At 47.1% G+C, this 16,942-nt stretch overlaps 1 pseudogene; it reads left to right on the top strand.

The window, feature by feature from the left end:
- The first annotated feature begins 516 nt into the window (after positions 1-516).
- Positions 517-8,738, top strand: LOC144266851 (pepsin A-like; annotated as a pseudogene).
- Positions 8,739-16,942: the final 8,204 nt, after the last annotated feature.

The following is a 16,942-nucleotide window of genomic DNA, read 5'->3' as shown; positions in this document are numbered from 1 at the left end:
TGCCTAGAGGCGTAAAGCTCCATATCCCAGTTCTCATCAAGAAACCAGTTACTCACTACATGGCTGTATTGTAACTGGTGCCCAAAGTGTGGAAGGCTCCAATCCCATTGAGGTACCCACTCTCACAACATGGGGCCAGACTGGAATGAAAAACCAAGCAGTGAATGTATTCGTATCCCATTCAATCCTTCTCTGCCTTCTGTCCCATTCTTTAAAACAACCCACAGGCATTGCTTTTCAAAGCTTAGATGTTCCTGAACTCTCACACCTTCCCTCTAGATGATGCCCCATTTTCGGGTCACAGCCAAGTGAAGGTGGAAATCTATGGACTTTGAGTGTTCTCCAAAATTTCGTTTAAAGACATTTTAGAAGATCTTATTGGGAAGGTTTACATTTCTTATCAGGGTTATTTATTCGCTAAGAAAAGGTCTGGGCTGTGTGTTTATAAGAAGCAGCACCCAGGCGTTTCTCTACATTCACCACTCATCACCACTGGCTTGTGTGTCAGAAAACACCATGAAGTGGCTTCTGCTCCTGAGTTTGGTGGCGCTCTCTCAGTGCCTGGTGAGTATTGTGGGAACACACCACTTTGGGCTGCTGAACTCGGCTTTCTACATAACCATGTGTGATTATCAAGTGGAATGTCTGCACTTCTCTCATTCTCTTCTGCACTCTCCATTCATGTATAGGAAGCGGTTGGGAACTACCCCTTAGCTTTGTGTTGTAGCCGAGGAATGAGGAAGGCAGGTCTTGTGGTTAAGGCACTGGAGTGGCATTTGAGAGATCTGGGTTAATTCCTGGCTCTAATACAGACCCCCTCTGTGACCATGGGCAAGTGACAGAGTCTCTTTCTGGGGATCAGTTCTCTGTGATAATATTAGTGTTTATTATTTGTATTATCACAGCATGTAGGACCCACAAGTCATGGATCAGAACTCCATTGTGCTAGGCACTGGAAGACTGTCCCTTCCTTAAGTAGATAACAATCTTAGAATTAGAGAAGAGAGGACAGATGGATACAGACAGACCGATGGGGGAGTACAAGTACATGAGGGACAGTGGTCTCTGCATACCAGCAGCCAAACTTTTATTCATGTTGGGTTTTTTTATAGGCATCTTGACAGAGGAGAGGTTTTAAGGAGGGATTTGAAGGAGGACAGTGAGGTAGCTTTGCAGATGTTTACGGGGAGGACCCAGGGCCATCCCTAGTCATTTTGGTGCCCTATGCAGCCCCCCCCCTGCATCCTGCGGGAAGTGGGAAGGGCTTACTTACTGCTGCCAGTGAGTGCAGGGAGCCCGACCCATCCTGCAGTCCTCAGGGGAAGGGCTGGCTGGAGTGGGGGCGGGGCTGAGGCAGAGCAGGGGCGGGAGCCATGTGGAAGAGGCAGAAGAGGGGCTGGAGCAGCACACAGCTGTGTAGGTGCCCCAAATTTCCTGGTGCCCTACGCAGCTGCGTACTTTGCATATGGGTAAGGACGGCCCTGGGAGGACCTCCCAACCGTAGGGGGCAGGTGGGAGGAAGCATGAAGGTGCTTGATTGTAAATTTGCCAAGTGGGCAGTGGAGGCTGGCATCATGGGCCAATGGGAGGTGAGTATCGATAGCTTGATAGCAAATGAGGGATGAGAGGTAGGGTGGGATTGTTTGAGTGTGAAGGGCCTTGAAAGTAAAGACAAGCAGCTTATGCCTGATGAGATGGAGGGATGCAAAGAGAGGACTTTCATGGTGTCAGAGGATGCTCTACGCACTGCTGGATAGTAACTCTTCCTGGCCTCTCTGGGGATTACATCTGTGGGGCCTACACCCCTTGCACTCCATCTCTTTGTTGCTTCCTCTTGGTCTGCAGACCCTCTGTCACTCCAGGAACTACTGCTGCTGCCTCCTTGCGACTTGGCCATCTGTCCGGGTCACCATGTGGCTTCCCCTTCTGGGGTATCCCAGTCCTTTCTTATATCCCTTCTTAGGCTCAAGCAGTCTTTCCATTCTCTGCACAGCTGGTGCCACTTCCCCAGTGGCTCTTAGGGGAACCCGGAACCATTCTCTACTCTGGGTTCCAGCTCAGGGACCCTCTAATCAGCAGCCAAGATCTTTGCTGCCACTTTCCCTAAGCCTTTCCTACCTATCTGGCTTCCACCCCTCTCTGGGTTGGCCAGCCTCCCAACTTCCTCTTCCCAGGGAGACTACCTGCCTCTGTAGTTTCAAAACATGCCGCCCTTCTCCCAGGGAGAGAATGCAGCCTATTTCCCTGCAGCCCCCTTCTGCTCTCTGCTCCCCAGCTTTCTGGAAGCCTTGCCTGTTCCTGCACAGGTGGGCTTCTTCTAATTAGGGCTTTTCTCTTAGCTTTAATTTCCCCCACCTTGCCGCCTAATAGGTTAATTGGCCCCTCTGGCCTACCTTAGCCCCTTCAAGGGGAGTGTTAGGAGGACACGCCATCACACGTGGTTAAAGTGACACACTAGGAAAATTATCTTTGCAGCAGCATTCTGAACGTGCATAGGTAGGGCAAGTCGGCATTTGTCAAAGCCAGGAAAAAGAACGTTGCAGCAACTGAGGCATGAAATGAGGAGAGCTGGGACGAGAGCTATAGTTGTCTGAAGGAAAGGCTCCATCTCAGACATCTCATGCAAGAAGATTTGGCAAGATTTAAACATAACCCAGATGTGAGGAGCTAGAGAAAAGTCCATGTGGAAGATGACCTCAGGTTATGGCCTGCGTGAGAGGCAGGATGGGGTGGTTGCTGACAGTGATCAAGGAAAGAGATAGTGGGGGAGGGCATGATGGGAGGAGGAAGATTAGGAGCTCTGTTTTAGTCATGCTGGGGTGGAGCTGACAGTGAGACATCCATGAGGAAATGTCAGGGAGACAGGCCCGTTGGAATTTCTTCCGAGACCCCTTCCCACTTGACCCCCCAAGCACTCCGTTTGACTGCGTATTTCCTCACTCAGGTGTCTTCGGTTAGCAAAGTGTAAAGCTATGCTGGGCTGATCTGACTCATCTGCAGGGGGTGGTGCAGGGTGCATCAAGGATCCAGAGCTACACAAATAACCCTGCTTCCCTTAGATACATTTACACATCACATTCATTGCATTTACTATGTATTGTATCACACATTTGGGGATTGGCTTGGTTACTTTATAGGAACCAGTCCCTGTACAGCATGCTCTATCCATGCCATGGGCGACTTACGCATCTTTATGTTCCCATGTTATCTTGTCCATTGTTACCCTGTACTTTGTAAATGATTCCCTTGATGTTCCCTGCCTTATATTGGCTAGTTCAGCCATTCTCTCTTGGCTTACCACCCACTTACCTGTCCTGGTTAGCACAGACATTCTGTGTTCAGTATCCTGATCTATTAACCTCTCTAACCCTGTCTCCCAAAAAATGAGGCTTCCCCCATGTTCAATTACTCCCATCAAGCCTGGCATACAAGGCCAAGATTTCAGTTTGGGCATGAGGAGACAGGTCTAGCCGAGGGCGGTAGATATGTGAGTTATCGGTATAGATATAGTAGTGGAATTTCTGTTTGTGGATAAGATTGCACAGAGATAAAGGATAGAAGGATAACAGACAGGGACAAAGGATCCTTCCAGAAAGTTGAAGGTGGATCCACTGAAGACATCAAAGAGTGATTACAGATATAGGAGGGAGAACCATGAGAGTAGAGAGACATGGAAGCCAAGGGAGAACGTGATTTCAAGCAGAACAGTGTGGTCAACGGAGTCAAGGCGGCTGATAATACTTCCTTTGTCCATCTTGTCTATTTCCGCTGGGTCATCTCTCTGTCATCTCTAGTACACATGTGCTGGAATTTTCCAAGGGTCCTATGGGAATTATGTGCCCAACTCCCATTGACTTTCAGTGCACTGGGACCCCAACTCCTTTACACTCCTTTGATAATCCTAGGTGTACTAAGGGGTCTCAGTGCAATGTAAAAGCTGGATTGCACAGTATTCCCTGACCACAAGGTTTGCCTACTGCTTATTTGTTCCTGATCAGTCTCTCTCCCCACCCTTGTTGATTAGGGTCTCCCTGAAGAAGATGAAATCCCTGAGGCAGAACCTTAAGGAACATGGCTTGCTGGAGGATTTCCTGAAGAAACACCCTTACAACCCGGCCTCCAAGTATTTCCCCAGCCTGGCCAATGAGGATGCCAGCGAGCCCCAAACAAACTACATGGACGTGAGTATGGCAGGAGAGCAGGTCTTGTAGCCTCCCTCTTCTCATCAAAGCTTCCCACTCCTCTGCCAAGAGCTGATCTCTCCTCCTCCCAAAAGTGCCCCAACCCACTCCCTTGCCCATGTGCTTCCAACCAAGCTCTCATCTTGCTGCTGCCAAGAACCTGTGCTGGGCCACCCAGCCCTGATTGGATGGTGTCAAGGTTCCTTTGCCACTCTGAACTCTAGGGTACAGATGTGGGGACCTGCATGAAAGACCCCCTAAGCTTATTTTTACCAGCTTAGGTTAAAAACTTCCTCAAGGTACAAACTTTGCCTTGTCCTTGAACCGTATGCTGCCACCACCAAGCGTGTTAATCAAAGAACAGGGAGAGAGCCCACTTGGAGACGTCTTCCCCCAAAATATCCCCCCAAGCCCTACATCCCCTTTCCTGGGGAAGGCTTGTTAAAAATCCTCACCAATTTGTACAGGTGAACACAGACCCAAAACCCTTGGATCTTAAGAACAATGAAAAATCAATCAGGTTCTGAAAAGAAGAATTTTAATTAAAGAAAAGGTAAAAGAATCACGTCTGTGTAAAACCTTAAATTACAAAAAGACACAAAAACAGGAATATACCTTCCATCCAGAACAGCTTATTTTACCAGCCATTTAACAAAAGGAAATCTTATGCATTTCTAGCTAGATTACTTACTAAATAACAGAAGTTCTGAGACTGCATTCTTGATCTGTTCCTGGCAACAGCACCACCCAGACAGATGAACCCTTTGTTTCCCTCCCCCTGCATCCCGATTTGAAAGTATCTTGTCTCCTCATTGGTCATTTTGATCAGGTGCCAGCAAGGTTATCTTAGCTTCTTAAGCCTTTAGAGGTGAAAGGGTTTTGCCTCTGGCCAGGAGGGATTTTATAGCACTGTATACAGAAAGGTGGTTACCCTTCCCTTTATTTTTATGACAGATGGAATTAAGAAGAGCACTGGGAACAGCACTCCCAGGGTCTGCTGGCTCCCCCCTACTCACCGGCCCCTCTCACACACTGTTATTTATGGGGACTAGGGCTAAATGACTCTGTGCCTCAGATGCCAGTAGGTGCTAGGAGCCATGCTTGGCAAAGTGATGGCAGAGGAACACCAGGTCAGGCTGAGCCTGTAGCGAGGGCACCATAGCCCAGACCCTCAGCTGGTGTAAATCAGCTTGGGCAGCTATAAGGGTTTACACCAGCTGAGGATCTAGCCCTTGGATGGCAATGGTTTCCTCTCTTTACATGTTTCTTTGTCCTGCTTTGGCAGATCGAGTATTATGGAACCATCTCCATTGGCACCCCAGCCCAGGAGTTCTCTGTCCTCTTCGACACCGGCTCTGTACTGCTCCAGGACAGCCTGCAGTAAGTCACCTGTAATGCCTCTTGCCTTGACATTCCAGCTGGGCAGGTTGATTGAAATCAGAGAGATTTACATTAGCAAGGAGGAACCTTAATTGAAATAATTGATTTTAATCTTGCTTTGCATTTGTACATTTTAGTTATTTTTCTAAAGGAAGTTGATTCTCACTGGTTTGTTACCACTGTAAACATGTTGAGGCCCCAGCCTACTCACACCATCCCCCCTCCCTCTGTCATTCACTCTCCCCAACCCTCTCTCATTTTCACCAGGCTGGGGCAGGGGGGTTGGGGTGCGGGCCTGGGTTGGGGCCGAGGGTTTGGGAGTGTGGGAGGGGGCTCTGGGCTAAGCCTAGGGCAGGCAATTGGGGTGCAGTAGGGGGTGAGGGGCGTGGGCTCTGGGAAGGAGTTTGGGTGCAGGAGGGGGCTCTGGGCTGGGGTGGGGTGCAGGATTCAGGCTTTGGGAGGGAGTTCCAGTGAGGGAGGGGGCTCAGGGCTGGAGGTCGGGGTGGAGGAAGGGGTATGGGGTGCGGGCTCTGGGAGGGTGTTCGGGTGCGGGAGGGGGCTCAGGGCTGGGGCAGGGGTTTGGGGTGTAGGGTGCAGGCTCCGACCAGGAGGCGCTTACCTCGGGTGGCTCCCGGTCAGTGGCGCAGCAGGGCTAAGGCAGGCTCTCTGCCTGCCCTGGTCCCACGCTGCTCCTGGAAGAAGCCAGCATGGCCCTGGGGAGTGGGAGCGGGAGAGGGGGCTCTGCCCGCTGCCCTTGCCTGCAGGCACCAACCCCGCAGCTCCCATTGGCTGCAGTTCCTGGCCAATGGGAGCTGCGGAGTTAGTGCTGGAGATGGGGGGAGCTCACAGAAACCCCCCACCTCTCCACCAGGGGCCTCAGGAACATGCTGGCTGCTTCTGGAAGCAGCACAGGGCCAGGACAGGCAGGGAGGCTGTCTTAGCCCTGCTGTGCTGCCGGACTTTTAGCTGCCTAAAATCTCCCGGATTGGCTTCAGTAGCCTCCAGGAGATAGGGCCTGATTCTGGGAGACTCCCGACGAAACCAGGAAGGTTGGCAATACACATATATTTACGCAATTATATAGCTTAATATACAATTATTCAGATAAATAATTTGTACGTTTTTCAATTATTTTAGAGAATGGTGAGGGATGCATTCTTATTCACTATGTAATTACTTTTTGATTTGTGTCAAACTCAATTTGAATGGAAATTGGAATTCACTTTAAAATGCAAAATCCAGCTTTTAAAAAAAATTAGTTAAAACTCCTTTGAATGGGCTGGATACATAAGAAAGAAAAATTTATCAAAACATGTTTTGCATTTAAAAATAACAGATTTATGAAACAAAGGAAGTGTTATCTGTAGTTAGTGAATTGAACTGATTGTTTCTGATCAGCGTGTCCTTCAAGATTTTAGAACTTGCAGAGCTCATCCTCTCGCACCTAGTTTTTACTCAGAGATTGGAAGAGGAAAACAAGCATTCCCACTTTTCAATTTCCAATTAGTTTCTTAAATTGGAATGAACTAGTCCATGAACTGGTTAATAAACGGATATAAAGAAAGTATTCTCTTTGCACTTGCAGAAGAGCCTACTGCTGTCAAAAGCTTGTTTAGCACTTGAAGAAACTGTGTTTCCAGATTATGAGAGCATTGAAATTCCACCAGTTCCATTGACTTTCTTTAAAGGCAGAAAACATGCACTGCTTAATGGTAACATTTGTATGTAATTTAGATGATTTTAGTGGATTTTAGTAAGTTTAGACCTTAACATATGTTGTCCTAATGTCAAGGTTAATTTTAAATAGGATTTTTAAAATCATCTATTTTTATCCACCTCAGAAGCCAGAGAGCAGTAGGTCTCCCTCCATTATCCCTCCACGTGCTGCATGGTGTCAGAGGGAAAACAGGCCCTAGTCAGACCCGAAGCTAGATCCACAAAGGCACTTAGGTGTGGCAATGCTGAGCGCTGCAATGCTTGACTCTTCGGCACCCTGTCCCCACTAAGGAATTCATAGCCTGTTTAGGCATCCAGGCTCTCTATACAACACATGGGGAGAGTTACAAGTGTCCGTCTGTGACCATCTGACTCTTCTGTACTTGCAGCAAACCACAACCAATTCAACCCATCAGATTCCTCCACCTATGAGGCCACTAATGAGAGTCTCTCCATCCAGTATGGCAGTGGCAGCATGACCGGATTCCTGGCATACGACACCGTCCAGGTAAATCACAAGAAAGGATCAAGATTAGGAGTTATAAGGACAGGACGCATCTGGGAATCTAAAGCGGAACTCCACATGGAGTGAACGGGAGAGGGGGATAGAGAAGGGTAGAGAAGAGAGGAGATAAAGCCAGAGAAAGAGGTGGGAGACACAAGAGCAAGCCAGAGATCATCTGCATTTTTGTATCATGCTCACTCTATTTTACCCACTTACAAGCAGAGTGCAGCTCATATGTTGACTCCTATTGAAGAGGGTAGGGTATACAGCACCACTGCTCCCTACTGTATGGAACAGAGCTGCTCTGCTCTATACAGTTAGTGCCTTTGTATGGCAGGGAGGCTTTTAGAGCAGGAGGATCTCAGTTTTCTCTCTGCTGTTGGCATGAAGTGTGGCGTGAGTGTGGCATCCAGAATAGGAACAACTGCGAAATCCTAGGTGATCAAAGGGGCTTTATAGGATTGTTCATACATATAATACCCATTGACACTATTCTTAATACTGGGGCCTCCTTCTGATCTCATGCTGGTAACTGCCCACTTCAGCTGAACGACTCCACAAAGAATGAAATCAAAGTCAGACCTATTAGCGCCTATGCATGTAACCCAGTCATTCTTAGGCTGTTCCCATATGTGGGAGAGAGCAGAGTTCAGCTTCTGAAAACTTCCCACCCATGAAGTTCCCTCTGGTAGGACTTAGCAGCTTCTCCTCGGGTATAGCATGTGTCTGATTGTCCCCATCCCTCCCCCAAGATTGGAGGCATGGTGGACACCAAACAGAACTTTGGCCTGAGTGAAACTCAGCCCGGCACAGCCTTTGAGTACTCCAAATTTGATGGGATCCTGGGTCTGGCCTTCCCAAGCATCGCCTCTTCTGGAGCTACCCCCGTCTTCGACAACATGATGAATGAGGGTTTGGTGAACCAGGACCTCTTCTCTGTCTACCTGAGCTCGTAAGTCAGGGCTGGAAACAGCCCATCTACTGCAGTGAGATTCACGTTCCTATAGTGCCTCTCACACTGAATGACCCCTGCAACGTTTGCATTAGAATTCCCCAAAAGCAGCTGTGACGGGTTCAGTCACAGAGTTCCCTTGGGAGTGTCACCTGACGTGCTGAAGTTACCTCTGAGCCCGTTTTCCCTGCAAGCTTGGGACTCCAGAACCCTGCCTTGTTGAGCCAGACACTCTAGCCTGTTGCAACATGGACCCAGGTGTGGTCCACGCCCCCAGAGCTGCAGTTTTAACCAAAAACTGCTCAGCAGGTCACCTATCTCCAGCATCCAGACACCCAGTTTCCAATGGGACCCAAACCCAAAATAAATCCGTTTTACTCTGTATAAAGCTTATACAGGGTAAACTCATAAATTGTCTGCCCTCTATAACACTGATAGAGAGAAATGCACAGCTGTTTGCTCCCCCAGGTATTAATCACTTACTCTGGGTTCATTAATAAACAAAAATGATTTTATTAAGTATAAAAAGTAGGATTTAAGTGGTCCAAGTAATAACAAACAGAACAAAGTAAGTCACTGTCATAAATATAAAGGGAAGGGTTACCACCTTTAAAATTCCTCTTGGCCAGAGGAAAAACCCTTTCACCTGTAAAGGGTTAAGAAGCTAGGATAACCTCACTGGCACCTGACCAAAATGACCAATGAAGAGACAAGATACTTTCAAAGCTGGAGCAGGGGAGAAACAAAGGGTCTGTCTGTGTGATGCTTTTGCCAGGGACAGAACAGGAATGGAGTCTTAGAATTTAGTAAGTAATCTAGCTAGATATGCGTTAGTTTCTGATTTCTTTAAATGGCTGAGGAAATAAGCTGTGCTGAAAGGAATGGATATTCCTGTCTTTGTGTCTTTTTGTAACTTAAGGTTTTGCCTAGAGGCATTCTCTATCTTTTGAATCTAATTACCCTGTAAGGTATTTGCCATCCTGATTTTACAGAGGTGATTCTTTTTACTTTTTCTTCTATTAAAATTCTTCTTGTAAGAAACCGAATGCTTCTTTTCATTGTTCTTAAGATCCAAGGGTTTGGGTCTGTGCTCACCTATGCAAATTGGTGAGGATTTTTATCAAACCTTCCCCAGGAAGGGGGGTGCAAGGCTTTGGTGAGGATTTTGGGGGAAAGATGTTTCCAAACGGCTCTTTCCCAATAGTAAACCCAGTTAGACGTTTGGTGGTGGCAGCGAAAGTCCGAGGGCAACAGGTAAAATAGTTTGTACCTGGGGGAAGTTTTAACCTAAGCTGGTAAAAGTAAGCTTAGGAGGTTTTCATGCAGGTCCCCACATCTGTTCCCTAGAGTTCAGAGTGGGGAAGGAACCTTGACATGGTGGCAGAGCGGTGGGATCAACTCGAAATCATTTTGAGATCAATTTGAGATTTTCTGAACCAGAAACACAGATTTTAAAAGGGAATTTTTTTTCCTTTGGGCTGCTGGAAAGCAGGTTTCCAACTGGAAGTAGTTGGAGTTTTTTTTTCTCTGCTTTGGGGCCAGAGCAGAGACAAAAGGGAATTGTCTTTTGTGAGCTGGAGTTTTCTCTACCTAAAGGCAGGGTAGTTAACCTCGTGCAGGGAAATTCACAAGACTTCACAGACCTGAAGTTGTTTTTTTACCTAAGAGCAAGTAGAGGGGTTTTCTGCCTATTTGCCTGGAGACAAAGGTGTTAGTTTTTTGGTTTTTTTAGGATTTTGATTTTTTGAAGAAGGAGCACAGATTTGAAAAGGAAAATTTCTTTTCCTTTGGGCTGCTGAAAAGCAGGGTTTTGGCTGAAAGCAGCTAGTTTTTTTCTGCTTTGGGGCCAGAGCAGAGAGAAAAGCGAATTGTCTTTGGTGAGCTGGAGTTTCCTCTGCCTAAAGGCAGGATAGTTAACCTCCTGCAGGGAAATTCACCAGTCTTCATAGACCAGAAGATTTTTTTTTTAACCTAAGAGCAACTAGAGGGGTTTTCTGCCTATTTGCCTGGAGACAAAGGTGTTAGGTTTTTTGGTTTTTTTTAGGATTCCTCTGTTGGCTGACAATCACTATCAGAGAATATAGGTATCATATTACAGCACAGCAAAATTTTACAAGCCAAGTGTTTTGTTTCTTTCTAACTCTTGGATGTAAAGTTAGTTAAAAACAGAGAGGTTAGGATGACAGACTGCATGGTTCAACAAAAGCTGGAATTAGGCAGATTGGAGGCTGAGGAAAAACAAAAGGAATATGAAAGATGGATAGAACTCATGCGGATGGAGATGGATGCAAATGCAGCCAGGGAAAAAGAAATGGAGGCTGCCCACAGAAGGGAAATGGAGGCAAAGGACAAAGAACTGGAGGCGAAGGAAAAAGAGAGCAAGCATGCACTGGAGATGGAGAAGGCAAAGGCTCAGCAGAATATACCAACAAACCCTAGCAATCCTTGTCCAGGTACCACTTCCCATCCCAGAAAGTTCCCCACCTACAAGGCAGGCCATGATACCGAGGCCTTCTTAGAAAACTTCAAAAGGGCCTGCCTTGGGTACAACATCTCTACAGACCACTACATGGTAGAGCTGAGGCCGCAGCTCAGTGGACCCTTAGCTGAGGTGGCGGCTGAAATGCCTAAGGAACATATGAACCAGTATGAACTGTTTAAAACCAAGGTGAGAGTCAGAATGGGGCTAACCCCCGAGCATTCTCATCGGCGGTTCAGAGCCCTAAGGTGGAAACCAGACGTGTTATTTACCCGACACGCCTACCACATTGTGAAACATTGGGATGCCTGGATATCAGGAGCAAGTGTTAAATCTCCAGCAGATTTGCCCTTCCTAATGCAAATGGAACAGTTCTTAGAGGGTGTTCCTGAGGAAATAGAAAGATACATCCTAGATGGGAAGCCCAAAACTGTAATTGAGGCGGGGGAGATTGGAGCCAAATGGGTGGAGGTGGCAGAGAAGAAAAAAACTGGTCACTGTTGGAACGGATACCAGAAGGGAGAACCTCAGACCACACCCTACTACTGGGGACAGCCCAAGGCCCCACCTACCCCCCAAGGAACCCTCCAGACACCTTATCGTCCCGCCACACCATTCTCCAGAAACCCACCTCGCCGCAATGACCCGTCAGCTGGACAATGTTTTAAATGCAATGAGATGGGGCATGTAAAGGCCAGCTGCCCCAAGAACCCCAACAGATTACAATTCATTGCACGAGAATCACACCAGAGGTCCTGAGGCCCAGAAAGCTCCCAGATACCCTTGGAGCAGAGGGAAACTGTGAGTGTGGGCGGGAAGAAGGTCACTGCGTGGAGGGACACCGGAGGACAAGTGTCAGCTATCCATGCTTCCTTAGTGGACCCCAATTTAATCAACCCAGAGATCACTGAATTTCTGACCTTAAATGGTTTTCATTTTCAAAACATTGCATTTTTGCTTCAGAAATACTTTGTAAAAAAAAAGTGAAAATGTGCCCAAATTTGTTCTCTAAGAGTCTTCTTTCTGAACCAAAGCAAATGTTCACACCAGCTGGGGGGAAAGACAATGGGCAAGATGGACAATGGGCTGTCCACTGATCTCTGAAAGAGATCCTAATTCTTCAGTGACCCACTTCCAATTGCCTCTGGTGAACAGAACATGGGCTTCTGAAGTGCCCCTCTCCCAAACTTCCTGGTGAGGGAGGAAAACTGAATACAGTTCCCAAGACCACCTCTTTTGACCTGAGTGGCAAGTCAACGTCTAGGTTGTTTCCATTAGGAGGAGCCATTGGTGATGGAGTCAGATATCTTTGATGCAAGCCTGCCTATTTACCCAGAATGTACAGGAGAAATCAAACAACAGGAGACAGTTTCTGTACTCCCAGCTCCGAGGCCCTTTCAGCCAGCACTCTGCCCAAAACCTCTCTCTCTAGGCTTTGCAAAGGGTCATGCTCAGTGCTTCTTCAGCCTGTGTCTGAAGCTTTCTTGCTGCCTTCTTCTTGCTTCTCTGGTGTGTTTGTCGCTTCTCTCTCACACAGCGTCCTCCATCAACCAATACCCAGCAAAACTCCTCTGCCCACGTGCAGACTCTCCTGTGCCTTTGTTTTGGCTGGAGACCACTGTTATTTTTATAAAGGAGAATAACGGTTTCTATTATCTTAAATGAAGGGTGGTGGTTCTACCTACCAGTTTCAAGGAAGTTAAACCTGACATATAACAGGTGCCAAAACTAAAACCACCCCTGACTACTGGGCAACCAGGCAGCTCCCATTCAGCTCCAGGGTGCTAGACAGCAGGACAGGCATGTGTCATAGGATCATAGAATATCAGGGTTGGAAGGGACCTCAAGAAGTCATCTTGTCCAACCCCCTGCTCAAAGCAGGACCAACCCCAACTAAATCATCCCAGCCAGGGCTTTGTCAAGTCTGACCTTAAAAACCTCTAAGGAAGGAGATTCCACCACCTCCCTAGGTAACCCATTCCAATGCTTCACCACCCTCCTAATGAAATAGTGTTTCCTAATATCCAAGCTAGACCTCCCCCACTGAAAATTGAGACCATTGCTCCTTATTCTGTCATCTGCCATCACTGAGAACAGTCTAGATTCATCCTCTTTGGAACCCCCTTTCAGGTAGTTGAAAGCAGCTATCAAATCCCCCCTCATTCTTCTCTTCTGCAGACTAAATAATCCCAATTCCCTCAGCCTCTCCTCATAAGTCATGTGCTCCAGCCCCTTAATCATTTTTGTTGCCCTCTGCTGGACTCTTTCCAATTTTTCCACATCCTTCTTGTAGTGTGGGGCCCAAAACTGGACAGAGTACTCCAGATGAGGCTTCACCAATGCCGAATAGAGCGGAACGATCATGTCCTTCGATCTATGGGCAATGCTCCTATTTATACAGCCCAAAATGCCATTAGCCTTCTTGGGAACAAGGGCACACTGTTGACTCAGATCCAGCTTCTCAGCCACTGTAACCCCTAGGTCCGTTTCTGCAGAACTGCTGCCGAGCCACTTGGTCCCTAGTCTGTAGCGGTGCATGGGATTTTTCCGTCCTAAGTGCAGGACTCTGCACTTGTCCTTGTTGAACCTCATCAGATTTCTTTTGGCCCAATCCTCTAATTTGTCTAGGGCCCTCTGGATCCTATCCCTTCCACTCCAGATAGGGTAGGGAGTGTGAATCATTAAAGCCCATGAGCATCTTCAGGTTGGGGAGCTACAGCACAGGAAGCTCATTAGGAAATAGCAGGGGAGCACAGAGCTAAAGTCATTAGGCTACTGGGCCAGACCTGGCTGCATCCCCGGCTCAGTGTGCTATAGACGGGGCCTGCTGGGATAAGCAATTAACACCAGGGGAAGGATGAGTTTTTTGACGTGGCTGGGAATGAAGCTGTCTACGCTGAGCAACAGCCCCAACAAAAGGCCTTGGTACTGGCCAGATCTGACTGTGCTACATTGCATATGGAAAAGTCTCTTTTCCTTCGAGTTTGGTTGAGCAGAGCTGGTCTGGAATGAAAGAGTGCCCCTGGAAACCACCCTATTCAGGTCTCTCTTGGTGCCACACATCTCTGGCACCAGGAATTTGGTGCTAGTCTTGTTAATGGGCAGAATTTATTTTCCATGCCCCCCTCAAAAGCTTTCAACAAAGAAGCAAAATGGATCACAGGTTTCAAGAAGGAAGGTTGGGTAGAGATGTCTGACACCTATGTAAGCAGGGTCTGAATGAATGCTTCCCTGACAGCTAGCTGGGAGGAGGAGAGACTTTGGGTGTGTTTATGTAAATACAGTTTGCTCCTGATCTGTTTAAATATTTAACAGACACAGCGGTGTCAAGGTGATCAACTTTGTTTGGTGTTGGGTACAAATCACCTTAGTACTGAATGCAGGGGTAGTGAAATATGGTTGCCAATGTTGTAATTATTGTAGAAATACAGGAAATCAGGACTGTGTCTAACCTGTCCCAAATGAGGGGCCACCCTCAACTGAAAGAACCCTGTTAAGCCACAGGCTCAAATATCAATTTAACAAAGAAATTGATACGTATTAGGCTTGTTATCCCAAGGGGAGCCTCTGACACACTGCAAACCAAACACACTGCTTCAGGTAGAATAAACGAACAGATTTATTAACTATAAAGATCCATGTTAAGTGGTCTGGTTACTTTTCAGTCAGGCTCTCTCCTTTGATCAGCGTTTCAGTCGCTTGGTGGTGGTGGTGTCTGTAGATGTAGGTGGAAGAAGAGGGATCATGGCAAAATGTCTCTCCCTTTTATAGAATCATAGAATATTAGTGTTGGAAGAGACCTCAGGAGGTCATCTAGTCCAACCCCCTGCTCAGAGCATGTCCCCTGCTTTTATCCTGTCCTTTCTTCCCTCTTGTCTTTGCCCCCACCCCTTCAGAGTCAGGTGAGTATTACCTCATTGCAGTCCCAAACTGCCCAAAGGAAGGGGGGTGACTCCCTCGAGGGTCTAACAGATTCTTTTGTTGCTGCCTAAGCCAGTGTCCATTGTTGCTGTGAGGTTCGGCTGGGTTTGTCCCATCCATGCCCTGACGAGGTGTGAACTGCCTCTCTGCTCCTGGAGAGTTTTTGCATGGGCTTGCTTTAAGCCATGAGGATACATTTTCAGCCTCATAACTATATACATGAAATTATAACCTATGACGTTACTATAACGTTACTGTAACAATTACCATAACATCACTATAATAACCATGCTCAGTGCATCATGAGCCTTCCGAAGACACCCGACATGACATGACAAACTTTGCATTGGATACCACACAATCATTTTATAAAGATGAACATGGGGGTGTAGTGTGTTCCCCCGAGGTACAGAGTGTCACACCTCTCCTCTTAGTTTACTGCAAGAGGGTTAGTCACTGACTATCTCAAAGTCAGTGCGCCCGGGGTCCTCTTTCCTGGACAGGGCGTCTGCTACCAGGTTTTCCCTTCCCTTCCCTTTATGTGACCGATGAATGATTGGACCTGTCTTTTAGTTTGGGGCACAGGCCAATTTACAGTGGCTTCCACTTTAAGGGGATCAGGGGTTATCTGTCCTCCTCCTTAACCCAATGTCCCAAATAAGGGACTCTGGCTGCTCCTCTTTTGCGCTTAGAGGGCTTTACGGTTAGACCAGCCTCCTGGAGTTTGGACAGCACAATTCCCAGGTGTTGTTTATGATTGTCCCATGAGTCATTGAACACCGCTATGTCATCTATGTATGCCCTTGCAAAATTCTGTAAACCATTTAACACTTTGTTGACCAGCCTCTAGAAGGTCGCACCAGCATTGACCAAACCAAAAGGTAACACTGTGAATTCATAGAGGCCAATGTCAGTGATAAAAGCAGATTTTTTCTGGGCAACCTCATCCAGAGGGATTTGCCAGTAACCCCATATTAGATCAAAGGTGCTGAGCTATTTGGCTTTGCTCAGTATATCTAGCATGTCATCAATCCTAGGCAAAGGGTATGCATCTGGTACTGTAACAGCATTAAGCTTTCTATAGTCAGCACAAAATCTTACAGAGTTGTCCTTTTTCGGGACCAAGACTACAGGGGATGCCAAGAGCTGTCAGACTCTTTAATCACTCCCAGGTCCAACATAGTGTGCATCTCTGTATGAATTTGTTCTTTTACCTTGCCAGTGGCCCTCTAAGGCCTGAACGGGGGTGGTTGTGACCCTACTGTAAGGATTTTGTGGGTTAGCATGTGTGTTTTTCCTGGCTTGTTGGAAAACACCTCACTGTATCCTGGCAGCACTGACAACACCTCCCCCGTTTCAGCTGGTGTCAAGTCATTGCAGATCTCAACGCTTCCCATAGTTGAACCCTCTTGGCATTCAGCCATCAAATCAATGAATGGACATGCCTCAGTTTCCCCTTCCATACAACAGATCACGTTTACTATGGCCTCTCTGTTGTGATAGACTTTCAGCCTGTTCACATGCACAAGCTGTGGGACAGCATCATCAAGGGGCTTTTTAACTTGATACGTGTCCTCATTTGCCACTTCTATTACCTCGAAGGGTCCCTCCTAAGAGAGTTTTGCACTTTATACTTTTTCGCAGGGCTTAATACCATTACCAAATCCCCTATTTCAAAAATACGCTTACAAGTATTTTTTATCATACCATGCCCTTTGCCTGGATTGACTCTCTTGTAGATTGGTTTGAACTATTTCCATCACGTCTTTTAATTCTTTTCTAAACCTCTGAACATATTCAGTTACTGG

Source organism: Eretmochelys imbricata, chromosome 6, assembly GCF_965152235.1.
Source record: "Eretmochelys imbricata isolate rEreImb1 chromosome 6, rEreImb1.hap1, whole genome shotgun sequence".
In the NCBI taxonomy this organism is placed as follows: Eukaryota; Metazoa; Chordata; order Testudines; family Cheloniidae; genus Eretmochelys; species Eretmochelys imbricata.
The sequence above is the reverse complement of the archived record's forward strand: the minus strand, read 5'-3'. Positions and strand labels throughout refer to the sequence as shown.